The sequence below is a fragment of the Meriones unguiculatus genome, chromosome 1 (genome assembly GCF_030254825.1).
Source record: "Meriones unguiculatus strain TT.TT164.6M chromosome 1, Bangor_MerUng_6.1, whole genome shotgun sequence".
NCBI classification, from domain to species: domain Eukaryota; kingdom Metazoa; phylum Chordata; class Mammalia; order Rodentia; family Muridae; genus Meriones; species Meriones unguiculatus.
Genome location: NC_083349.1, coordinates 43,503,315 through 43,529,782, shown reverse-complemented (window position 1 = coordinate 43,529,782; position 26,468 = coordinate 43,503,315). Strand labels below are relative to the sequence as shown.

The following is a 26,468-nucleotide window of genomic DNA, read 5'->3' as shown; positions in this document are numbered from 1 at the left end:
TGTTTACCCAGCCACCAGAGAGGAAGTAATGTCTCAAATTCCGGTTCTGGTTACAAAGCTCAAGTGTCCTCCCTTGTACCAATGTATGATCTGCAGGCCTAATAACTAACTACTGTGGGTTTCCAGGACCTTTTACACAATCTCTTGACAACCTCTATGCATTAAGGATACATGTAAGTGCTGAGTGAAATGGAACAAAAATATTCTGTACACACACACACACACACACACACACACAAGACTTTTCTAGAAGCCTCTGTGGAGTCTATCATGGAACTGGGATGTGACCTGGCTCGTCTCCACCCAGCCTTCTCCCTCAGTCTCCGAGTGGACAGGCAGCTGCTGTCAGAGCTTGGCACCGCTCTCAGATCCATGCTGTCGTGTGCTTGCTTTCTGGCCTGCACTCCCCATTGCATATGCTTTCCCCTTCCGCTCTCATGCAGAGGCTCCTTGGCTGCACCACTCGGCCGTCAGCAGGTGGCTGGCCGGCCCCAAAAGCTTTCTGCATGATTTACTGTGTGCATTTTGTGCACACTGAAACTTGGCACGCTCCCCACCACACACACTTCCTTTACCCCGCTTTCTCTTACATACTCCGTGTTCCCGCGGAAGCCATCCAGATTCCCATTGAGGAGATTGGGCCAAAGCCAGGCTTTCCTCAAAGAATCAGCTAGTTTCCTCTGTAAGATGCGATTCCTCATTTGCTAATCCAAATAAAGTATCTTGTACATAGTAACTTACCAGCTTCACAAACCCTCCATCTTCTTCTATCCTTGACTCTACATAGCCACGGAAAGAGTTGCTCGTAGCCCCTCATAACCTCAGAGTCTTCCATAGCCCGTGTCCTATTCAGAATATTAAATGCATTCCGTAGGTGGCAGGCAAGTTCCTTCAAGATTAGACACCAGCTTGCCTACCCAGTCCCCTTCTTCTCCACACATATCGCCTCTTCCTCAATTGCCCTAGCTTACTTTTTCATCTTTGTCTTTCCACATGCTATTCCCTATCCCTTCCCTGCAGTTCCCCGGTCAATGTTTTCTAATACTTCAAAAAGTAATTTGATCATCACCTCCAATGGGAAGCTTTAAACCCTGTATCTATTCCCATTCCTGTTCTTCCACACAGCCCAAAGAGTTCTTGCATGCAACACTCAAAAACGCTGAAGAGAATCTGCTGGCCCACCTTTGCCCTTCACTGCAGCCTAAAGAATTTTTACTTAGATACTGGGTTGTTTTTTTTTTTTTCTTTTTTTTTTCACAGCTTTATTCCAGTGCCCAGCTTCTAGTATATAGTATTAAAACTATCTATATCAATTCTATTCATGGGTATATTATAAAAATGTTTATAATTGAGGCTAGAGAGATTACTCCGCAGTTAAGAGCACCTGGTACTCTTCCACAGGACTCAACTTTAATTTCTAGCACATACCAGCCTGCTCACTGATGCTACTAACTCCTCCTTCATAGAATCCACATCTTCTTCTGGCCTCCACAGGCGCCCACACACAAGTTGCGCGCACACACACACACACACAAATTGTAAAAATATTTTAAAATGTTCAATTTCATTTGAATTAGTTCCAATACACATATTGGAACTAATTGGAAATATATATATATATATATATATATATATATATGATGTTTATATAATGTATATATATAATGTATAATGGAATATATAGAAAGTCATAACCTTTTAAATAAGTAACCTACATGACAATGAGTAAATGACAACTACATGGTGTTAAGTGAAAGACGCCAGACATAAAAACAGTCACTAGTGTTAAATCAGCCCATATAACCCCCAAAGGCATGCAGAAGTCGTAAGATATAATGTTAGATACTACATCAGTGGTGACCTGATAGAGGGCACCTAAGACCCAAATAATGTTCTAGTTCTTGATCAATATGCATGATACACAGGTGCTTTCATGGTGTAAAAATTTAAATATTTGTGTATTTGTGATTGATACACATATCTGAATCTTCCACTTCAGTAAACCCTTTGATTTGGAAATGTCCTCTGTATGAAGTACATTTTTCTTTGGGGTTCAGGTCTGAGTAAGTAATGGAGAATGTGATCCGGACTCAAGTGAATTGTGAGCGTGAGCAAAGTGCTCGTCCCACTCAAAATGGCATTGGATTGCAGAAAGGAAAATTAAAAGAGGACACTCCTTGGCCAGAATAGAGCATTGTTTAAAAACTATGGTGCTCAGTTATGACAGTAGGTATTCTGTGCGTGGTTCAATGTATCGCCTTGAATTTAGCAAGTTCAAAGAATTTTAGATTCAGTCACAGTACAAATAAGTAGAGCAGGACTCTGGAATTCCACTCTTTTTTACTTTCATCCTTCAGCTTTCAAGATGTCTGTCGCCAGCATGGGTTTGTGGGCCCACACACCTCAGTCACATATTCTATGGACCTTGTTGAGTCACGCTTTACCTCTCCATTTTAAAAGGAGTAGGACTGTGATTTGGTACCCAAAGAACATATTTGGGCTGGCAGGTACTTTTCCTCCAAGTTTACTGAGGTCTAGAAATAGCAGACTCCAGGACCTTTTTAAAACAATATATTTCTTCTTCTCTTTAGGTAAGCAGGTAAATGCGGAGAAAAAGCCTGAAAATCCTTGTCTTGGCAGCAGCAGCAGCCATTGTGGATATACCTTTTTGCAGCCCACACCCTGGAGCCAGTCCAACCTTCACTGCGGTGGGAGGAGGGGAGCTCTTTCACATTCCTAATAAAGGCTGTTCAATACCAGCACAGGTGGGAATTCTGAGCCACCTCATTTCATTTTTCCTGCACTTTCTTTACTAATGGCCCTCACTGCCCAAAATAGAATCAGATTTTTTTTTAATTTGAAAATCACTGTGTGTGTAATTTGAAATTTCATGGGAGAATAAACAGGGTATATGTTGCTCCCCTTAAATTACTGCACCCCAAGGCAATTTGCTCTGTGGGTTAGAAGACAGAGCAATGGTGCAGAAGAATGCTTGGCGGTCTCTCAAAAACCAGCACTGGATGGTCTCAAGGGATGGTTGGAATGGCTGTCCTGAATCAGGGAATGGATACTGACCATGTAAGATATGAGAAAGGAGAGGACACGAGCCTTTGCCTGGACAGATAATTCAAGTCCCTTTCATGAATCTTCTGGTCTTGTCTTATCTCTTCCTGAAGGAATATCCCTGTTTCCTCTGAAAGTTTTTGTTAGGCTTCCGCCAAGACCATTTTGCATGTTCTTCTCTGCCAAGCTGAGTTTTCTCTATCCTTCAAGTTCTAGCTCATGTCTCACATCTTCTGGAAAGACTTAACCTAGAAGTGATTTTTTTTCTTTTGTCTACAAAACTAGAGCCCCTGATTGCTGGATCGTCTGATGCTGTGCACATGCAAGATAATTTACAGCAATGGCATGCAATGACAGAGTCACTGGATATCTGGTGTTAATCTCTTCAGATGTAGATAGTCAGGATCCTTCTCAGTGAGGCCATGAGGCATGTTGTATTATTTTTCTCCTTTTAAGAGGAGACTCAAGGCTCCAGACATCTCACATCTCCCTAACCAGATAGGAGGCTCCATTTACCATCATCTTGATTTACTTTTTTCACAGCACAAGATTAAGGACCTTGGTTGTTGGTAATTACTTAACCAATATTTGTTCAGTTAAGCACATGTGCCTAATGTAACCTAAGGCCATGAGAAGAGGGTTTAAGGAATATTTCTGACAGTCAGACATGCTACTTTTTCATTTCTGTCAACATGAGGGCTGTAGTGGAGTGGCAGGGCTGATGAAAATCAGAATAACAGCAATGGAGCCTTTGTTGTTATACACCCCAGGCCTTGTGGGAAGTGATGCACAGTCACATTCCTCTTTATCTTCTAAAGAGAAAATCAGCCATTTTCCCCCTAAAAAGATCATAACTTTAGAAAGACAAAAAAAAAAAATCTGGGGTTCATCATTTAAAAAAAAATTCATTTATAAACCCTTCTTTCGGAGTAAGTTTCAAATGTTTACAGTGAAAATGGACCATATACTTAATTATGGCAACCACATCCTATCAAATAAAGGCAACTGGTCATCCAGGCAAAGCACCATAAATATTGATAATCATTGCATCAAACTCTTATGTACTTGTTTGCATATGTGTGCACATGTGTGTATCTCAGGGTAGTTGCTAGTGCATGTGAAGGTTAGAGCTCAACACTAGCTGGTTTTCTTCTATCTACCCTCACCTTAATTTTTAAATTTTATTTATTTATTTATTTATTTATTTATTTATTTATTTATATTTTATTCACTTTGTATCCCAGTTGTAGCCCCCTCCCTCATCTCCTCCCTGTCCCACCTTCCCTCCCTCTATCCCCCTATTCCCCTTCCCTAGTCCACTGATAGGGTAGGTCCTCCTCCCCTACTATCTGACCCTACCCTATCAGGTCTCATCAGGACTGCCTGGATCTTCTTGTGGCCTAGCTAGATCATTTGTCAGGGGTAGGTGATCAAAGAGCAGACAACTGAGTTCATGTCAGAGGCTTCCCCTGCTTCCCTTACTAGGGAAAACATGTAGACTACACTGCCTATGAGCTACATCTGAGCAGGGGGTCTAGGTCCTCTCCATGCATGGTCCTTGGTTGATGCATCAGTCTCTGCAGGGTCCTCTGGGCCCAGATTTTAAGCTCTGTTGGTCTCACCTTATTTTTAAAGACAGTCTTTCACTGAACCTAGAGATCATTGATTCAGCTAGGCTGACAGGCCAATAAACTTTAGGGATCCACCTGTCACTAGCCTCGCAGTGCTGCAGTTAAAGACATATGCCATTACACGCAACTTCTTATATAGGCGTTGGGGACCAAGGTCAGGCCTCAAGCTTGTGCATCTAGCACTTGATGACTTAGACATGTCTCTATCCCTGTCAGCAAACAATTTCTTGTACTTTTTTGACTAGGCCAGCAGTTTTCAGCCTGTGGGTCATGACCTCTTTGGGGGTCAAACAATCCTTTCACAGGGGTCACTTAAGACTATCGGAAAACAGACATTTACATCATGATTCATAACAGTAACAAATTATAATTATGAAGTAGCAGCAAATAATTTTATTGTTGGGGGTCACCACAACATGGGGAACTGTGTTAAAGGATCGCAGCATTAGGAAGGTTGAGAACTTTTGCTCTAAGCCAATCTCATATGAATAAAGTTGGAAGACTACACTTCTTTTCAGGAGGCAGAAAACTGTTGAAGCCAGTATACAGGTTAGATTGTTTTGACTTATTTTGATGTATCAACTGTGCATATCCCAGAAGCCTCTGTGAATTCTTTCTCCCATAATCGTGATTCCATGCCATCTATTCAGAGGAATTGTTCTCCCTTCAACTACATGCTATATAGGTGTTAGAGAATACCATCTATGAACATCCTATAGTGCCAGTGCACCCAGAATAATAATAGCCGTTGGAACACCTGGTGCTATAGGAAATCTGGTTCTTTGAAAATTGGATTTCTAGTAGAGAAAATGAAATCCAAACTTCTTTGCATGATTTATGATGCTTTTTACAACCTGGCCTCAAACTGCTTTACCAGACCTAATTTATCACCTTTCCTTTCAGAGTCTTCATGCTTCATTCAAACCAAACTATATAGGGCTCTGTGGCGATGCTTATAGTTTCTGTTCCCTGAGCTTTCATGGATGCTTCTGAGAATTTCCTTTTCTCTTTCCCTTATTCCCTAGCTCCTCTGGGTAGAGGGTTTTCATGATGTCTCTTTTCTAATGACCTCACTCCAATTCCACTAACAATTAATCTTCTTTATTACTAGAGTCCCAAGGATACCTTGCTTATGGTATGTTTCATTATCTTATTTGTTTATTTATTTTTGGCTTCTCTGATTTCTCTGCCAATGTGCACTCCTCCAGAGTGGGATGTCTTAAATAAATGAGTCTTTGTATTCCAGTTTTGAAAACACATTCTGACCTAAATTTATTTCACCTTTTTCTAAAACGAGTTCTTTCTGCACTGAAAACAAAACAAAACAACAGCAACAACAAAAAAAAACAAGTTCTGACAATTCCCACCCTGTGACAGAAGTTTAAAAAAATTAGCTACTGCACAGGGATGTAAGTTTGCTTCCACTAGTAAGTTTGACCACTAGAAACACTCTGTGGTTTCCTCAATGTAGCTCAGCAAGCTAGCAAGTGGGCTGCATCACAAACAGATCATTGAAAACTCCCTTTTTCTTTTTTCTTGTAGCATTTCTCAGATTTGAAAGACTCCAAAGGAGCCTGTACTTGATTGCTATGTCTTCTTCCAGATATGCTCTCTTATTTGTGCAACATCTGTCATGCCAACGAACTCCATGGATGTATCTGGCATGTAGATGCTTCCTTCATCCACCAACAGACTGTTTCAGTCATTCAAGTAAACAGAACAATCATCTCAGCAGCTTTGACAGTGTAACAGTTGAGCCAAGATGATAAATGTGGGGAGAAGTGTCAGCTACTCTGCTGACTGGCCAAATAGAAGTTGGCCTTAAGAGAAAGAACTACTAAATTCCATTGACATAGAAAGATTTTATGTTAGGGGAGGTAGCTGTCATTTAGGTCTTGTTTCAGGACTGGGAGAGCTTTTTTATACCTCACAAAAGTCTTACTGTGAACAAACTGAGCCACATGACTGCACTGCATGATAGCATTGCCATAGAAAAAGTTGTGAAAGTGCTTAGGGGAATAGAAAGATTTTGAATCCAGAGAGCAGCAGTGGTGTTTGAAAGCTTCTTTCTATCCAATTGCTGTTGTACATTAATCAGCCCAGTAACAACAATGCTTTTGCTAATCTTGAGGAGAATTGGCATCATTTTAACATCAACCTCAAGGCATGAATCTGTAATATTTTTGGGTAAAACAAATGAACAAACAAACAAACAAAAACAATGGAATACTTTCATAGCATCAGAATGTTTTTAGGTTCCGTAGAGTCAGGGTTCTCCCTTAGATGATGTCATCCCATATTTCAGAGTGCATCCTTTCTCTGTCACAGCCCTCACTTTAGAACATGAGACTTAGGGCTAGGGAGACAGTTTAGCAGGTAAAGCACTTGTCATGCAAGAGGACCTGAATTCAGATTCCCATAACTATCCTGAATGCCACGTGGGTGTGGCATCCAGCCACAGAAAGCAGACATAGGTACTTGAAGTTAGTTGGCTGGCAAGACTAGCCATATCAGTGAGTTCTAGGTTTGGTTGAGAGATCCAACCACAAAGAATAAGGTAAAAGTGTGACTAGGAGCATGCTTTTACACACACACACACACACACACACACACACAGAGAAAAAGAAAGGTATATAAGATTTCATGGAACTTCAAAGTAAAATTTTCTTTACTTTTTTTTTAGTATTTATTTATTTTATTTCCTGTTTCTATTTTGTCTTTATGTATATTTGTACACCATATTTGTAACCAGTGCCCACAGAGTTCAGAAGATATTAGAAGATCTCCTGGAACCAGAGTTATGTATTGTTATGGGCCACCATATCAGTTCTGGGATCCAAACCTGTTCCTCTGCAAGAATTAAAAGTGTACTTAATCATCAAGTCATCTCCCAAGCCCCAAATGAAACCTTCTTTTCAACTTGTCTCTCACAATCAGATCCTGAATCTGATTTTCAGGCAAATCTGCTTTCTGCACACCATAGTAGAGGCCTGAGTGCTGTCAAAGAGGCTTTTGGGTTTGTACTTTTTGTTCTGGATCAATGGTTGCTTAGGTCTATAACTACAGAGCCCTTGTTATTATCACTTATATCCCATATTTCAGGCTTTAATGGATTTTTAATATCTGTATCCTTTCTCTCTTGGTCACTTGAGAGCTTCCTAGTAATCTGAGATATTGCAGTGTGTCCAGACACATGAGTTACATATATTCCATACCCCCCCCATAGTGTAGCTTCAACATCCATTAAGCATATGGATCCATCCAATATAAGCAGTTCAACATTGAATTCTAAAAGCACTGGCTGTATTTTATAATTTAAAAGTAAAATTTATTTCACAGTCAAAATAAAATGCCAGGAGATACTTATGCTAGAACTCAAGTGTGTGAGTGTGAATGTGTGTGTCCTTGTTTATGAGCTTCTCACATGAAATTTAGTTGAAGCTCTTAAACCAATGCTTTCATTAAAATTTTTTTTCTTCTTTCTTTTACTCTTCCTATTCTTCCTCTTCATTCTATCTTCCTTCTCTTCTCCTCATCTTATTTCTCCTTCTCCTCCTCCCTCCCTACCTTCTTTTCACCCCTCTTTATAATATGTTATCACTTTGAAGTTCAGACTTGCTTGTAATTCAGTCTGGTAATAAAATCATGGTCTTTCTGCCTTGACCTTTATTTGCTGGGATTACAGTCATATGCCACCATGCTCCTTTTATGTTCTACATTGCTTCCTTACGATGAATTTTAGAAAAGAATGGCCATCTTTATTTTAGTGGTTTTGTGTGTTTTTTCTTTCTATACTACAAATATCTTTACCAATACTCTTTTGGGTAAATGAGCCTATAAGAAGAAATACAGTAGAGTCATGTGTAGCATTACCACATGTATTAGAGTCTACAGAAAATAATTTTTGTGTCATTTAACTACCTTTCTTCCTTTCTTTCTCTGGAAAGAAGGAAAGAAAGAAAGAAAGAAAGAAAGAAAGAAAGAAAGAAAGGAAGGAAGGAAGGAAGGAAGGAAGGAAAGAATTGGCTTGGCCTTAAAATTAGAAGACCAGAATTCCAAACACATATTTGTCACTTATTACCTCTGTGTACTTTGATAATTACTCTCTGAACCTTCTTTTTCTAACATCTCAAATACAGGTAATAAAAAAATATGGACTTGATATCATCCTAACACTCCCTGTTCATGCATCCCTTCCCACGCTTGCTCACATCTCTTCCTTTGTCATGATTCTATGTGGGTTTTTCTTTCTACCAGAAAGACCCATCCTGCCAGTCTTTTTAGTGGCTAGCTTCCTATGTCTTGGTTTTCAGCTCAGTCTGTACTTTCCTTCTGAAAAGTTTTTCTGTATCCTAGCTAAAGCAAATCACCTTATAAACGTCAATGACCCAGCACACAATATTCTTTAACATACACAGGAAACACTGATTATTTTATGTGTGAATATAAAATGTTGTGTTTTTGTATCCAGCTAGAGCTAGACCTTTAAAAAGGCAATGTGGAATGCAGGGGTTTGCATAAAATAAATCTCAATAAATGTTATTAGTTAAAAAAGACAATCTCAGTTTACTTCATTGCGCTTGGCTGTGTCAATGTTGTAGAATGTGTGGAAAACAATTAAATTGTATTGTTGTTTGTATTACAGCCAAGATGCAAATATTTTATAATTGTCAAAGTGTTCTTTAGGTCAGTCACTTGATACTAAACCAAAATATTAGTCTCTCTATGAATTCCATAGATTTTTAATGTAAAGCAATGCTTCAAATGTTTATGTTTATAATTACTGCATATTTTCTCAATTATATCAGATATGTTAGGTTAAGTAAATTAACTGTGGACACAATTTGAATTCAGAAAGAATAACACAGTTTGTGAGATCCGGATATATAAACAATTTTATATAAAATGAAAAACTGCCCTTCCTTTTTCTATCAATCAAAACTTTTAAGTCTCCTTGATAATGGAGTTAAGTAGAAAAAAGCAGGATAGACGTCCGAACTGTGAGTCACAGAAGTACACATCAAATTTGAGCCCTTAACTGATCATGGGGTATGCATGAGGATGAGTTGCTTGTTACTATCACATGCTGTGTATCTAGTACAAGAAAAACATGAGGCACACAATCCAGGGCACAGCTTGTCACTCTGCAGCCTGCTGAAGGGAGTAGACCTTGCAAAGCCATAAGCAATCAGTATAGTCCATTTTCTTCTCAAGCACCTGACCCATCAAATCTAGAAGGCTCAGATTTTGAGCTGCAAACTGATGCCCTCAAACATGTAGCTGTGACATATAGAGCTAGGGCAAGAAGGAACTAAGCAAACAGTAGACTGTTAGAAGAAATTTGGCCTGATGTTTCTATGCATGAAGTGAAGGAAACTTATGTTGAAAACCTTTCCCAGAAACAAAATCTTTTGTAACTGCAATTCTTCCATAACACTGTAAGGATAGCATGTTCTAGAGTCATCATGGGGATCATACAGAAGGAGAATGTTGATTTCTAAAGCTTCTGAAATTGCCAATATCAATTGCAGGTCCATCTTTATGTGTCAATGTGTCGGCTCTTACACGGTCAGGCTGACCTCTAGCATTTCATCTATGAGTTTTACTAAGTTGCACCCTCCTAGGTTGCTTCTGTTGGAATATAAAAGAGAGGATGTGACTGAAGAACTCATCTTGGGGGACCTCTTGGACTTCAGTCACTTTTTGCTTCACATGGAGTCAAGATAGGATAGAACACATCTGGGTTTTATATTTTCAGTACCTTCAATGTGATAGGTTATATTATATGTATTAATTTATCTTGTTGAGCCATTTCTGTCATATTCTGATTTTTTTTAAGTGACAGGGAAACTAAGACAATGACCACTGGAGAGATGTCAGGTGGCAAATGTACCAGAATATGGATACAAACCCATTGTAACCACACAGCAAGGCTCATGCATTTGCCATCATAATTTCTGCCTTTTTCTTGAGATTTATTAACTGTCAATCTTCTTTTTTCATTGACATTGAGGCCAATTTGTTTGACAAAGAAAGAATACTCCTTAGTTCAGAATCTAAATTTAGCTCCATGAAGACTTTCAGGATGTATAGTACCACAGGCAGACATTTCTTTTTTTTTAATTTTTATTTTTTATATTAATTTCAGTTTATTCACTTTGTATCTCAGCTGTAGCCCCCCTCCCTCATTCCCTCCCAGTCCCACCTTCCCTCCCTCATTTCCTCCCAGGCCCCTTTCCAATTCCAATGATAGGGGAGGTCCTCCCTCCCTTTCCATCTGACCTTAGCCCATCAGGTCTTATCAGGACTGGCTGCATTGTCTTCCTCTGTGGCCTGGTAAGGCTGAAAGGGGAGATGATCAAAGAGCCAGCCACTGAGTTCATGTCAGAGACAGTCCTTGTTCCCCTTACTATGGAAGCCGCTTGGATACTGAGCTGCCATGGGCTACATCTGTGCAAGGGTTCTAGGTTATCTCCACGATTGGTCCTTGGTTGGAGTATCAGTCTCAGAAAAGACCCATGGGCCCAGGGTTCTTGGTTCTGTTGCTCTCCTTGTGGAGCTCCTGTGCCTCTGGATCTATCTATCTCCTCTTGATTTCATAAGATTCCCTGTACTCTGCCCAAAGTTTGTCTATGAGCCTCAGCATCTGCTTTGATACGATGCTAGGTAGAATCTTTCAGAGGCCTGCCATAGTAGGTTTCTGTCCTGTTGCCTGTCTTCTCCCTCTTCTGATGTCCATCATGTTTGCCTTTCTGAGTGAGGATTGATCATCTTACTCTGGGTCTTTATACTTGCTTAGCTTCTTTAGGTGTACAGATTTTAGTATGTTTATCCTATATTATATGCCTAATATCCACTTATCAGTCAGTATGTACCATGTGTGTCTTTCTGCTTCTGGGATACCTCATTCTGGATGATCTTTTCTAGATCCCACCATTTGCCTGCAAATTTCATGATTTCCTTGTTTTTAACTGTTGAATAGTATTCCATTGTGTAAATGTACCACAATTTCTGTATCCATTCCTCAGTTAAGGGGCATCTGGGTTGTTTCTAGGTTCTGGCTATTTTGAATAAACCTGCTATGAACATGATTGAGCAAATGTCCTTGTTGTGTACTTGAGCATATTTTGAATATATGTCTAGGAGTGGCGGAAAGCAACAAATCAAGTAATCCAATTAAAAAATGGGTTACAGAGATAAAAAGAATTCTCTATAGAGAAATATCAAATGGCAGAAAAACACTTAAAGAAATGTTCACTGTGCTTAGTCATCAGGGAAATGCAAATCAAAACAACCCTGAGATTTCACCTTACACCCATCAGAATGGCTAAGATCAAAAACCCAAGTGACAATACATGCTGGGAAGAGGATGTGGAGAAAGGGGAACCCTCCTCCATTGCTGATGGGAATGTAAACTTGTACAACCACTTTGGAAATCAATCTGGCACTTTCTCAGACAATTAGAAATAGTGCTTCCTCAGGCAGACATTTTAACCAAGGAACCATTAGGTGGCTCCATTAAATCTGTGATGATGGTCAGGAACTAATGCTGGTTCCTCTTGGAGATTGTAGTCAGGAGTTTGCTCTAGCAGGATCTCTTGTCAGTAGTAGTAGCTCTCAGAAGCAGTAGCTCTCACCAGGTTGTCTTATTATCTCTTTTCTCTTGTCAATGAAACCTTGTGGTAGCAAGGCAAACTATACTCCTTCATGGGCTCTTCAGCCTTAAGCAGCTTTGTACCATAATTTTGGCTGCCCCTTCAGCCGTGGTTACCTGAGGTTATGAAGTGCTCTGCCTCCTCTTCATTTCCAATGAACATTATTCCCCCATAGCAATGTGAACAAAGAAACACTTGCTGTCTTCTGGAGGGACATGGATTGAGGTTTAGAGAGATAAGACAATATACTCCCAGAATCTCCCTTCTTGGTCTTAGGAGCATCTAAACAAATGAATGTTGGAGATACCAACTTTTTTTTTTCAGTGATTCTAAGTAGTTACAAGAAGGACTATGTTGGAAGAAAACCCTTCAGAGTTCATGTAATCATTATTCCCCAGCTAATGCTGTATGGGGCAGAGACAAGCCTCCCCACTGACGCCTGGCTGGCATGAAGATCCATGCGACATAGGGGTGGGGTTGATATTCTTTATAAGTTAAGAGTTTTGACTGGTAAAAATTTAATAACTTCAAGCCTATGAGGCCTGATTTCCCGCTGAATCCGGCTGGACCACTAATCTGTCATGGGGCTATGCTGTCTCAGAACCATCCCCTAATGCATGTAGAGAATGTATTCGTAGTGATGGGATGGGTTTCTTGGAAACAGGTATCTTGTTGAGTCATCTGTATCTTCTAATACGGTAAATTCCTAGGCAGGGGTGCTCTATAAATATCCCTCAGCTAATTAAATCAGATGCTGTGTTATCTAGGAGATAAAACTACCTCCCACTGTGCAAGTTTTAGAGACATAAGATACGGTTCGAAGCAGATTTATTAAGACCTGTCTAGTTACTGGGTGTACTAGAAAATGCATACAGTCACTGATTCTTCAGCCCCTTCACTTGCTATTTACTGCTCCAGTGCAATTCGATATCCAAATCTTGAAATTTATTTAAGAAGTCAAACCACATTAGAACCCCATCACTCCACCTACCTTTCTAATTAATGAGTCACAGCACAAATGAAGCAAGTTTTCAGTTAATGAGCTACAAATAAATCTATCTGTAGATACTAATTGCCACTAATATCCAAATTAGTTACACTCCAGGTTTGTTCTCCTTGAATTTACATTAATTTGTCTCCTTTACCCTAATCAGTTAAGTCTCATCTAAAGATAATTGTAGAGATGTGACTTCCAGGACGAAGTCTGCAGATCGCAACTTGAACGGGTGACATCATTAAACTAAAAACAACTCAGTAATTATTAACATCTTTGTACGTGGCTGAAGGCCATCCAGAAATGAAGAAACATTTATTCAAGGAAATCCGTGTGGTCAATTAATGTAGTCCAGGGCAGTAAGAATATACAAGCAGGAAAGATTTTTTTTTTTTCACTAAATGGTGCCAGGAAAACTGGATATCCACATGAAAAATTAAATGGAAAATGGACCCTTATGTTCTATAATGACAACTTCAAATAGATTAAAGACCAGCAGGTAAGAGCTGAAACCATAAAACACTTAAAAGAAGGCAGTGGCAGAGCCCTTGACATTGGACTTGGCAACGGGTTTTATCTAGAACACCTGAAGTCCAGGCATCAAAAGCAAAAACAAAGTTGCCCTGTGCCAACCCACAAAGCTTCTGCACAGACAAGGAAATGTTACTAAAATGGAAAGACAACCCGCAGGATGGGAGAAAATTTGTAAGTCACTGATGTGATAAGTTAATTTTCAGGATATATAAGGAACTTCAGCAACTCAACAGCAAAAAAATAAATAACTGAGTTTATAAATGGGCAAAGGAGGCCTAAAAGACAAAAGCCTCATGGTTACACTAATATGTAGAATCTGAAGTAGCTAAAATCAAGGAGTAGAAATCAAAACACCTGAGCCAGATAGTGGTGGTACACACCTTTAATCCCAGCATTTGTGAGGCAGATCTCTGAGTTCAGGGCCGGCCTGGTCTGTAGAGTGAGTTGCAGGACAGCCAGAGCCACACCAAGAAACCCTGTAAAAAGAAAAAAAAGTTAAAACAGAAAATGTAGAGGAGGGTGGAAAGAAACAGGCTGACAGATGTAAACTCCCAGCCAGATAATTTATAGTAGAACAGTGATCCTAGTCAAAATATTGTATGGTAAAATTCAACAGAGCTTGACAAGAGGATTTCTAATGTTCCCATAACAATGATAAATACTGGAGATGGCAAATAGCATAACTATCTTGAGTGATAATGATGCAACGTATAAATTTACTGAATCATGGCACTTTACTCCTTAAGGAACGCTATGTAATTGCTACCAGCCAACAAGTAAATAAGAATGTTTCAAAATCAAAAGGAGCCAAGGAATGGAATAGATATTTTTTTTTTCCAAAATAAGATATAGAAATGACCAACACATGCATAAAAAGAAGTGGCCAAAAATCACTGATTACTATAGATATTCACAATAAGACAAAATGGCGTCTCACTTCACTGGTTAAAATAACTACCTCCCGTCCCAAGGAAGATGGCGCACCTACACCACTGAGAAGGAGGTGGGGAAAGGGAGTCCTGCATTCCATTGGGAGGGACCCCAGCACCTATGCAAAACTACTCCGAGTTTTCTCAAAAAAAAAAAAAAGATTCAAGTTAGAACTACCGTGCGGTACAGCAGTCCCACCATGAAGGAGAAAAAGAAAAGGCAACCCTGTCAAAGAAAGGCTGCATTCGCGTTTGCCACTGCGTAGTCTCAGCAGCCAAGGTTAGGGAGAAAAGCCAAGGATGCACTGACACTGTGTGTTCAATGGGTCATGATTCAGTCCCAGAGAAAAAAGTGGAGGAAACTAGGGAACACGACGCTAGCTGAAGCAACCACAGCGAAGGCAAAACTGTGCAACCCCACTCATGTGTGCAACTTGAAGAGGTTAACTTATAACACTAGAGTAGAACAGGGGTAACCAGAGCCAGAAGGGTTAGAAAAATAGGAAAACATCCATCAAAGAGCACACAATGTTTCTGTCATGGTGAACAGGTTCTGGGCATCTGTTTTAAAACCGGGGCGGTAATAGATATATTGAGGAATGTGATAATCATTATGTAATGCATGTGTATATCAAAGTAGTAAATGCTATGCTTTGAATTTGAAAAGGGTTGTTAAGACTTGCTGATGATTGTGAGTGATTATGACCTGTGAATTCCTGTCCACGCTCTGCTCTCTCACCCTTTACCCCTCCTTCAGCATGCTGGGAGTTCTACTCCAGGGAAAGTCCCTCCCTGAAAGCACTCCAATGCTATTTCATCTCTCTAAGATAAACAAATGGCCAACCATTTATTAGAATTAGAACCATTAGAATTTCCCAACCATTCTTAGCTGCCTCTTCAGCTAAGGCCACTTTCCAGATCAGTGTGGCCAAAACAGCAAGGACTGCTTTCTTCCTGAAGCCCTACTGAGAGCGTCCACCAGCTCCGCTGGGGCAATCAGGAACAGAACGTTGATGACAAAAAGTCCAATTATCCTTCCTTAGCTTTTTCATATGAGAATATTCATGAGAATGGAAAGCTACAGATGCTACTGCCGTTACAGGTGCTCATAGAGCAAGAACGCACTGTGGGAGAGGTGGGTTATTGTCCTGTTCTCAGATTCGTAGAGTGGCTCAGTGATTTGGCCACAGCACGTAAGATTGCACCTTGTGAGTGGATTCGGAATAATGTGGGCAGGAAGGTCATCTCAGAGAACAGTGGACTTTGACGATAGCAGTGAAGAGCATGCTGCTGGTCAGTGGAAGCCACCAGCACCACAGGCCAGACAGACAGACAGCCAGGTGAAGGAACAACAATGAAGAGGAGCAGTCCCTCACCAAGCCGGACTTCAACCAATCAGCCTGTGAAGATACTCATGCACTGAGACATTACTTTCAGAAGAAATTAGCAGCAATTAGTGGACCTTTCTAACAGTTGGGTGCGACTCTAACGAGGCGAGCAGGCTTACAGCAACCACAAAGGAACACAGAGACCGGCTGGACCCAGTCACTCCAGGTGACTGACTCCATGCCCAAGGCTACACAGTCCCTTACAGATGCCGGGGGACAGTTCACACCATGGGCAATAGATTGTTAAGATATACAAGCCAAGCTACTTCACAAACAATGAATGGTAATAAATAAGCATCAAAAGACGGTAATCAGTATTTGGAGCTTTCAACAACAATGAAACCTATGAGATTTTTTTTTTTTTTAAATCATCATTTTAGCCCAGGAGTGGGGTGGGGTGTGGTGTGGAGGTTGGCTTTCAGAAAATGTCTACAAGACAACCTGTCAGACTAAACAGGTCTTTAATGCAGCCACAACCATATGGCCAAAACTAATGAAAACCACGTTTACAGAAGTAAAGGAAGGTACAAAGGACTAGGGAATCAAAAAGAATGCAAATGAAGAGAAATTACAACCAGTGAACTAAACAAAAGTTCTAAAGTTAAAGGTACAGCAATTAAAATTAAAAATCCAGACCAGACTGAAGTCTGAACCTCCCAGTGAATCAGTCTTAAAGTCAGAGAAATTTAGTCTGTGTTACCTAAAGTAATGGTGGGATAAATGGGGGAAGTGATCAGAGCTCTAAAGAAACACGGACCACCCCAAGAGCACCGACAGGTGTGTAGGGCGACATCGGGAGGGAGAATGAGGGAAGGTGTCAAAAACTGACAGTGGCTGAGACGTCCTCAGATTGGATGACTGATGGTGATCTGTACATTCAAGAAACTCAACATGGTCTAAAAAGGGTGCTTTTCAAAGGTTCCACAGCCGCCACTCATGGTGACTTTTGATAACGTAGATAAAGAAGAAACCTTAAAAGCTGTAAGAGAAAAATGGCACAGCATGTTCAAGGAAGCCCTCCAAAACAGAGCTGCTGACTCCTTTCCAGAAAGAGGCCACAGAACAGTACGATGCATTTAGTGCTGAAGGAAAACCAAATGCTGTCAACCAGAAATTTACATACACCAACAATCTTTCAAAATGGAAGGCACAGTCAGTCACAACAATCCCGGGCAAAACAGAGAGGATCTGTCGCTACTAGAATTCTTTACAACAGATAGTGAACTAAGTTCTTCGGGATAAAGCTGAGCAATCAGAGGGAGTCATTTAAACCTTCGTGAACAATCAAAGAGCCCCGGGAGTTAATTAAGTAATTACAAAGACAGCACAGATGCCGACCCCTCTCATTTGTCTTAACCCACCTAAGCAGCAGCTGCATGAGACAGTATGTAAATAATTATATGTGAGAATCTTTGACCTATAGAAATGAGATTGATCTGATCATCACGATGAAAAGGAGGGGAGTGTAACAAAGCCATGTTGAAAAAGGACATTATCTGTGACCCAAAACTAAAGGACAGATGAAATGGACCAGAAAAAGCGAACAAGCTGAGGAATATCGCGAACATGTAAGCGATTGCTTTTCACCTTTCCTTTATCAGAAGCTAGAGAAGACACAGAACTACATAAATAATTACAGCAGAGTATTTCTTTACCACACAGGTAGCTGTGGTGTGTAGAGTATTATTTGCACAAAAAATGAAGCAGTTGACTTCTCCCAAACACTGGGAGAAAGTTAGCACAATCTAAAATGGGGCCTGAAAAAATTATGGTGGATAAGTAATCTTAGGGAGACTGCTAAGCAAAGAATTCAAACATCGGGTAGCGATATTAGAAAAGATTCCTTAAAGTGAGAGAAGCAATTAAAAAAAATGGAAAAGCTGAGCTGCCATGGGCTACATCTGGGCAGGGGTTCTAGGGGCTCTAGGTTATCTCCATGCATGGTCCTTGGCTGGACTATCAGTCTTAGAAAAGAACCCTGTGCCTAGATGTTTTGGATCTATTGCTCCCCTTGTGGAGCTCCTGTCCCCTCTAGGTCTTTTATCTCTCCCTTCTTTCATAAGATTACCTATGAGCCTCAGCATCTGCTTTGATACCCTGCTAGGTAGAAGCTAGGCAGAGGCCCTCTCTGGTAGGCTCCTGTCCTTTTACCTGTTTTCTCCCTCTTCCAATGTCCATCCCATTTTACTTTCTGAGTGAGGATTGATCATCTTACCCAGCGTCCTCTTTCTTGCTTACCTTCTTTAGGTGTACAGATTATATTAGTTATATTATATTATATTATATTATATTATATTATATTATATTATATGTCCTATATTATATGTCTAATATCCACTTATAAGTGGGTTTATACCAACTGAAAACTATGTATGGGCTGGACCTAGGTCCCCTATACATCTGTACATGATGGACAGCTTGGTCTTCATGTGGGTTTTCTAGTAAGGGGAGTAGGGTGAGGGGGAGGGTGTCTTTGTCAAGGACTCTCTTGCATGATTTTCAATCACTTGCGCCTGGGGGGGCTGCCTTGCCAGGCCACCATGGTAGAGGATTCATTCAGTCCTGATATGGCTTCATGTGCCGTGATGGGTAGGTGGGGTGGGAGGCCTTTTTGAGGGAAAGGGAAGAGGAATATAGGAAAAAGGAAAGAAGGGTGGGACAGGGAGGAAAGGAGAAAGGTGGCTACAATTGGAATGTAAAGTGAATAAATAAACAAATAAATACATTTTAAAAATGGAAAAGGCTTGAGATAGATCATTATGTGTCATGCTGTGTTTCTCCCCCAAATTCCTGTGTTACACTTCTGAGCCCCAGTGCCTCAGCTATGACAAGTTGGAGCCCGGATTTCTGCAGATGCAGTTATTTCAAAATGAGGTCAGCAAAGTCATGGTTGGCCCTAATCCAATATGTCAGGTGTCCTTAAGGGAGTGTGAATTTGGATACAGATACATAGAGAAGGAAGATGGCATGAATAGGATTAGGGACGCAGCCATTCTCAGACCAAGGACAGAATCCTGGGTGAGCTGTTTCTCTTCTGGCTTTTAGACCTCACCAAACTTGATGACTCCTTCATCTTGAATATCTAGTCTCCAAAAATGTGAGACAACAAATTTTTATTGTTTCAGTCACCAATTTTATGTTAATTTTTATGGTAGCCTTAGCAAATGGCTACCACATGAGAAACAGAAAAGCAAAATGCCAGTTGCAACTAAGACTATACCAGCAATCACACGCAGGGGAAGGATACTGAGCAATTCTACAAAAGGCAGAGTATCAGCAAATTACCCCCAACCCGTGTCTACACACCCTGCACCTGACAACTGGAGAAGCAAGGACCCATGGGACAGTCTCTAGCTAAACCATATGCTTCAGAAGAAAGAATAATTCATTAAGTTAGAAAGGCTATAAAGCTTATGTAATATACCCCATCCACAATGAAATGAGACATGAAACTAACAAAATAAATGCATTTAAGTGACTTAAACATATATGGCACACATCTAAATACCCAATAGTCAAAGAATAAACAACAAAATGAATCATGTTGAGATTTTAAAAATTACATATAATACAGCAAAACTTAAGAGAGTCATCTTAAGTGATATAGAAAAACAATAAATTTATTATCTAAGATAAAAAAATATTTCTCAAACCCATGACTTAGACTTCCACTGTAAGACTGGAAGTAAAGAACCCAAAACATAAAATAAATAGATAAAAAATAACAAAACCTGGATTAGAAATTACTGGAGAACAGCCAAAGAATACAGAAAATTAACACACCAGCAAATTGTTTGAAAAAGTCAACCAAACCTTTAGCAAAACTGAGAAACTGAGAAAATAGTCACAGTATTAAAACCAGAAATAGACGAAGCGATAGAGCTAACAGCTACACAGAAATGAGAAGAATATGAGAGGCACGCACTATAGCCAATTATGAACAATTGCATGGCAACAAATTCAGTAATATGGATTAGATAAAGACCCAGAAAGATGCAAACCAAAAGGCACTCAAAAAGTGTCCTAGTTTGTTTTCTATCGCTTTTATAAAACCACAACCAAAAGCATCTTGGGGAGGAAAGGATTTCTTTGGCTGACACATCCCCATCACAGCCTATCAGTGAGGGAATTCATGACAGGAACTCAAGCTGGAATCTGGAAGCAGGAACTAAAGCAGAAGTCATGGAGAAGTGCTGCTTACTGGCTTGTTTTTTATGGCTTGCTGGTGCTGCTTAATTATACAACTCAGGACCACCTGAGTAGGGGTGGACACAGCCCATAATGAGCTGGACCCTCCCATATCAATCAATAATCCAAAAAAAAAAAAAAAAATGCCTCCATAGACTTGCCTACAGGGCAATTTGATGGATGCATTTTCTGAGTAGAAGTTTCTTCTTCCCAGATGACCCAGGCTTACGTCAAGTTGACGAAAACCAACTAGCATGGGAGGTGGTAGAAAAATCAAAGTAGACATGCAAACAAGCAAAACATTAAGTAGTGATTATAGCTGCAGTAGTCATTCAAACTATGCATCCAGAAAAGCCCAGGACTAGATAGCTTTATTGGTGAATTTTACCAAACAGTTAACAAATTCATACTGGTAGTTCTCAAGGTCTTCCAGGAAATGATGATGAGAGGGTGCCTTTCACGTCATCTCAGCTGCATTATAATGTTGCTACCAAATCAGATAAAAATAAGAAAACTATAAAGCAATCACCTTAAATATATATACAAACCCCAACAAAATTTAACCAGCTAAGTCAAGTAACCTATGGTAAAAATTTCATTCATCGCTAAGCTGTGAAAAACATTAGAAACAATAACCAAGTGAGGTTTATCTCAGGATTTCATGAATGATTTGGTGTCAGAACATCAGTTAATAAAATACACAAACAGCTGAAAAGAAACCTTTAACAAAGATCATTGCAACAGCTGTTGAAAAAGCCCCTGCCAAACCCCCCTCAATTAAAAAGAAAAGAAAAGAAAACAACAAATAAATTGAGGTAGCAGCCTCATTCAAAAAGGGTCACCTATGCTACCCTAGACCTGTTGTCCTCTCTAGAGAGGAAAATCTCAATGCTTCCTCCCAAGTAAGGTTAGGGCAAAGGTGACCATGGATTCTCACAAGTCTGACACTTAGAAGTTCTATTGAGGTCATATAAACAAGAAAACAAAGCATAAGACAACAGATAATAAAGACAAAGTTATAAAAATACAAATTCACTGCGTACAAAGAAAGCACCGAAACACCCCTCAAAATACAAATGGAACTATTGGGTAAGTTCACCAAGTTGTCAGAATCTCCTGGTAAAAAGAAAAAGAAAAAGAAAAAAATAACATTAACAGGGCAATGAATAATTTATAAAATGAAATTATGAAAGTCTATTTACAGTAACATCAAAGGGAGTAACAGGATTAAATTTCAAAAAAGAACTATTAATGTTGTACTCTGGAAAAGTATAAAACATTACTGAAAGATAATTAAAAGACCCAATTAAACTGAAGGCACTTGTGGCTATACTTCGGAAGATTTAATATTTGAAGATGACGCGATGGTTAGATAGTCATCTGGGAGGCAGACATCTGAGTATCCTTTGATACATGGGCCTTTGAGGACTCACCCAGTGTTGCTGTCCCCATCTCCAGAACTGGATCCTGAACTCGGTATATGGAGAAAGGACCATACATGCCCTCCCCACCCCCACGCCAGCCCTACCTGCTTTCTGGTTTTGAGTGTGATGTGAGCAGCTGCATCAAGATCCCACTTCCTGGCTTCCTTTGCCTAATGTGAACTGTGAGGCACCATAAACTCCTGACTCTGCCTGTGTCACAGAAACAGGAAAAGAAACTAGGGCAGATGGGAATGCCTCCCAAATTGCCCTACAGACTCAGCACAAGTGTTAGCAAATTCAGACTGGCCTTATTGTTTAGAGAAATTGAAAACTAGATCCAACAAATCAAAGGAAGTATAAGGGACCCAGAAGAGCCAGGATATCCTTTTTTTTTTAACCTATTACTTACTAGTTTTAAATTTTCTTACAAGGTAGGTGTGGTTGTGCAGGTCTGTATTTTTAGCATCTGAGAAGACTGCTACAGGTTTGAAGCTAGCCTGGATTACACAATGAGGTTGAAGCCAGCCTCAGGTACAGAATGAGGCCTGGTCTTAATTAAAACAAAACAAAAATCCCACAGAACTCTTAACACAAAACAGTAGCCAGAGTCAAAATCCAAAAAAATTAAACTTAGAATTGAGACTTTACCCTACATTTATATTCAGTCAATTCCCACCTAGGATGATAAGACAACTTAATGAAGGAAATATTTTTTGTCAACAAATAGCAATACTACAGTTATAGAATCACATTGAGAGAAAAGAAATTGGAACCTGCCTCATACACACACAAAATTGATTCCACAAATAGATCAACAAATTAAATGCAAGAGATGAAATTTGGGACAAAACAAAGAAATTACAGATGCAAATCATCATGACCTTGACTTAGGCAGTGGTTCCATAGGTATTACATTAAAGGCCCAAGTTTAGAAAAAGAGGAAAGAAATGTGTAAATTGGATTTCAACAGAATCTAAAACCCTGTAACAGAAGGGTCACAACTGAGAAAATTAAGAGATGATTCACGTTTAGAGAAAAAGAGCCATGCCTCTCCCCTAGGGCCTGTGATATACTCAGCCACAGGCTCTTGGTCCTGTCACTCATGACATGCATGAGATCCACATACTACATGTATGTTTGAAGTTCTTAGAAACATGAAAAAAAAAGATATTACTGGCTTGGCTGTGGCTCAGTGATAGCCAGGCTCTGGGTTTAATCGTAGGCACCACTGAAAAAGAGAGGTCATTCACAGAATATCAAGACTCTTCTTCATAAATCACACAAATTTATTTATTAAGTTTCTTTTTTTAACTTTTAAAAATCTATTTATATATATATATTTTTATAAATTATAGTTTATTAACTTTGTATCCCTGCTGTAGTCCCCTCTCTAATCCCCTCCTAATCCCACCCTCCCTCCCTCATCTCCTCCCATGCCCCTCCCTAAACCCTCTGATAGGGGAGCTGTTGAAAGACTCCACCCAGCAGGGTATCAAAGCAGATGCTGAGACTCAAAGTCAAACTTTGGGCAGAGTGCAGGAAACGTTAAGAAAGAAGGGGGAGATAGAAAGACCTGTAGGGGACAGCAGCTCCACAAGGAGAGCAACAGAAGCAAGAAATCTGGGCACAGGGGTCTTTTCTGAGACTGATACTCCAACCAAGGACCATGCCTGGAGATAACCTAGAACCTCTAGAGCCCCAGTACCAATGTAGCCCATGGCAGCTCAGTCTCCAAGTCAGTTCCCTAGTAAAGGGAAGAGAGACTGTCTCTGACATGAACTCAGTGGCTGGTTCTTTGATCACCTCCCCCTGAGGGTGGAGCAGCCTTACCAGGCCACAGAGGAAAATAATGCGGCCAGTCCTGAGGAGACTTGATAGGCTAGGATTAGAGGAAAGGGGAGGAGGACCTCCTCTGTCGGTGAACTTAAGTTTATTTCTTATTAAATTTATTAAACTAGGAAGAGACATGAGAGTGGAGGACAGGGCGGCTGTCAAGGAGCCCACATGAGCTGTGAGGTTCTGTGGTCAGGAAGATTTGACTACCAGCTTCACAATTAAATAAACAAAATGGCTGAGAGGGTCACCATTGCCCTGGCCAGAAGGTAATTTCCAGTTGTCCCTGCCTGGTCCACCTTAACCCTGAGGCAAATTTCTCTGTTATCATCCTGCCTTGGGGTAGTTAAGTTTAGGTGTGAGCTTGACAAAAGCATAAGCCTTGGGATAATGGGTTCTGGGTGCTCTGTGACTTTATTTCTAGAGGAAATTCACACACGAGTGAGGAAGACTCTTGAGCACCTTCACCACATCCATGGACCTCCACTCCCCTTCTCCTCTCTTTTTAGCCCTCTTCCCTCTTCTCTCCCTCCCTACCTCTATACTGGAAATGGACTGTTCCTCTCCTCTTGTCCCTAAAGGTCAGAGGTCTGTCTTGGACCCTAGATTCTAGGATACATCTGCATTCTCTTGCTGCCTCCAATCTTAAGCCTTCAGCTTCTTGCTGACTCATGTCATTGTCTCCTTTGGTTCTGAGCTGTGGAGTCTAGACTGAGCAGAGATGGCTTCAAGGCTCGGGATCTGTGAACTCCAGCCCCCAGCGAGTCCTCTCCCATCCATCTGTCCTCTTTCACAGCCTCATGATGCCAGCCCTGAAGTAACCTTAAGACGTACGTCTGTCTTTTGACTTATGTCTGTTTGTGTGTGTGTGTGTGTGTGTGTGTTATTTTTGTTTTTTTCTGTGAGGTTTAAGTGCCTGGGACCAGCACACTAGGAGACAGGTTCACTGGGGGAGAGGTTTAGGCAGGATTACTGGAACAACAACACTCCTCTCCAGATGCTCAGAGCCCTGTGGCTCCATCCCTGGAATCCATGACACACTCACGGAGGAGAGGGACACATTGCTCTGGTGCACGGTCATCTGCTCTGAGCCTCTCACCTGCCTTTTGCCCCATCTTGCCTTCCATCTCCCAGTCTATGGAGCACGAGGGAGGAAACTGTGAGCAGCTGTACTTAACTCTAGACTAAGGCTTTGCCCAGTGTTGAGTTTTCAAATGCAAACGACCAGAGCTGAGCACTCCAGACCCCAAACAAACAAACAAACAAAAAAACCATCCATCACAGTCCACCAGGGAAAGTGCTCCATGATGGACCCTTTTCCTTTTCAGAACGAAAACAGTGGAAATGAACAAGAGTATGAAACAAGAAATGAACAAAGTCAACCTCCTTTGCCCCCAGCCTTTCTCTGGCTTGTAGCCAGCAACCACAGGGTGAGTAGGCAACAGAGACAGGAGACATAACCCTTCCTTCTCCCAAGTTTCATCAGTGCATCCCTCAGCGAGAACAAGTCACATGACCATATCTGATGGTACAGGCATGACTGTGCAAACTGCACATGGGTAGACGATGTGACCGTATTGGACTGTATTGGTGTGCCTCCGTCACACCATGGCTCTGGGTGCTAAACAGTTTCCCTCACTTTCCTTTATTTAGCCTCTTTTTTTCTATGTATTGATAGCTGCTGTTTCTGGGGGGGGGCAGTTATAAACACACCCATTCATGCATTGTAGCTGTGAAAGGAGAATGGCATTCCTGAATGCACAGACAGAGAAAGGATAGTTTACCGTAAAGCAAGTTAGTTCGTGGCCATTTTTCTGCTGTTGAGCAAAGGCAGCCTGAAACACAGAAGCTCTGGGATGGGGGACATCAGATGGCTTGATGCATTTAAAAATCAGGGGACGCAGAGCTGTTACCATGCTACCTGGAGAGGACAAGGCAGCCCACCAGCACCCTCCCTACGTTCTGTCCCTTCCATCAGGGAGTCACATGGGCTCACCCTGTGAGGGTGGATAGACTTCATGCTTCTCCCTGTTCCCACTCCTGGTACCCCAGGTGGGCTCAACCACCTCTGCTGTGGGGATTACTGCCATGTTTACTAACTGGTTCTGTGCTTTCTAACACAAAAAATGGGATTAGAAGCCACTCCTCAGTCCAGGCCTAAGCCTCTTCAGTTAGCTTAACCATCTCGTTACACCACACTTAGCAATACATGCTACCAGTTTGGCTTCACCTCCTTCCTACCCCCAGATTCTAACTTCCATTGTTGCTGTGATACCTCTTTCGACTGTGTGAGTGTATCTTGCCTCTGAGCCACAGCAACAACACTATGTCTGCTCTGTTCTCTCCTCCTTCCTTCCCTCCATGACCTTCTTTTCCAATAGTTTGACCTCTATTACATGTAGTCACCAGTTCTTTTAGGGAAGTTTCTCTGACAACCTCGGGCTACACTAGCTTACTTTCTGTCTGTCCTCAATATTCTGTTGATGCCCTTTGCAGTGGATGTTGACTCCGGGGATTTCCTGGGCATTAGCCATGGAATGGGTATTTTGTGTTATTGTTTATTTATTTTTGTCTGAATGGATGGTGGGAATGGAATCCCATTTATCTAACAAAGAAAAAGCTGTATATCAAATAAAAAGCAATGTTGGTAACTACTGGCAAAAAGAAGAGGGAGAAAATGGAACAGGATAGGAGCCAACCACAGAGGGCCTCTGAAAGGCTCTAGCCTGCAGGGTATCAGAGCAAATGCTGAAACTTATAGCCAATCTTTGGGCAGAGTGCAAGGAATCTTATGGAAAGAAGGGAGAGATAGTAAGAGCTGGAGAGGAC

General features: G+C 40.8%; 2 long non-coding RNA genes across 3 annotated transcripts in view; one reads left to right on the top strand and one right to left on the bottom strand.

The window, feature by feature from the left end:
* The window catches only part of LOC132647189 (uncharacterized), a 107,475-nt gene that overhangs the window by 6,765 nt on the left and 74,242 nt on the right, over positions 1–26,468 (bottom strand). The window contains exons 1-2 of one of the 2 annotated variants that reach the window (XR_009585501.1): positions 21,911–22,007; positions 14,258–14,353 (exon numbers count right to left, since the gene is read on the bottom strand). This is a non-coding gene — a long non-coding RNA (uncharacterized LOC132647189). Of the gene's footprint in view, positions 1–14,257; positions 14,354–21,910; positions 22,008–26,468 lie in introns of those variants that run through there. The other variant, XR_009585499.1, reaches the window with a different exon arrangement.
* Positions 1–26,468, top strand: part of LOC132647192 (uncharacterized) — a 132,089-nt gene that overhangs the window by 59,112 nt on the left and 46,509 nt on the right. The gene's annotated exons all lie outside the window — the stretch shown is intronic.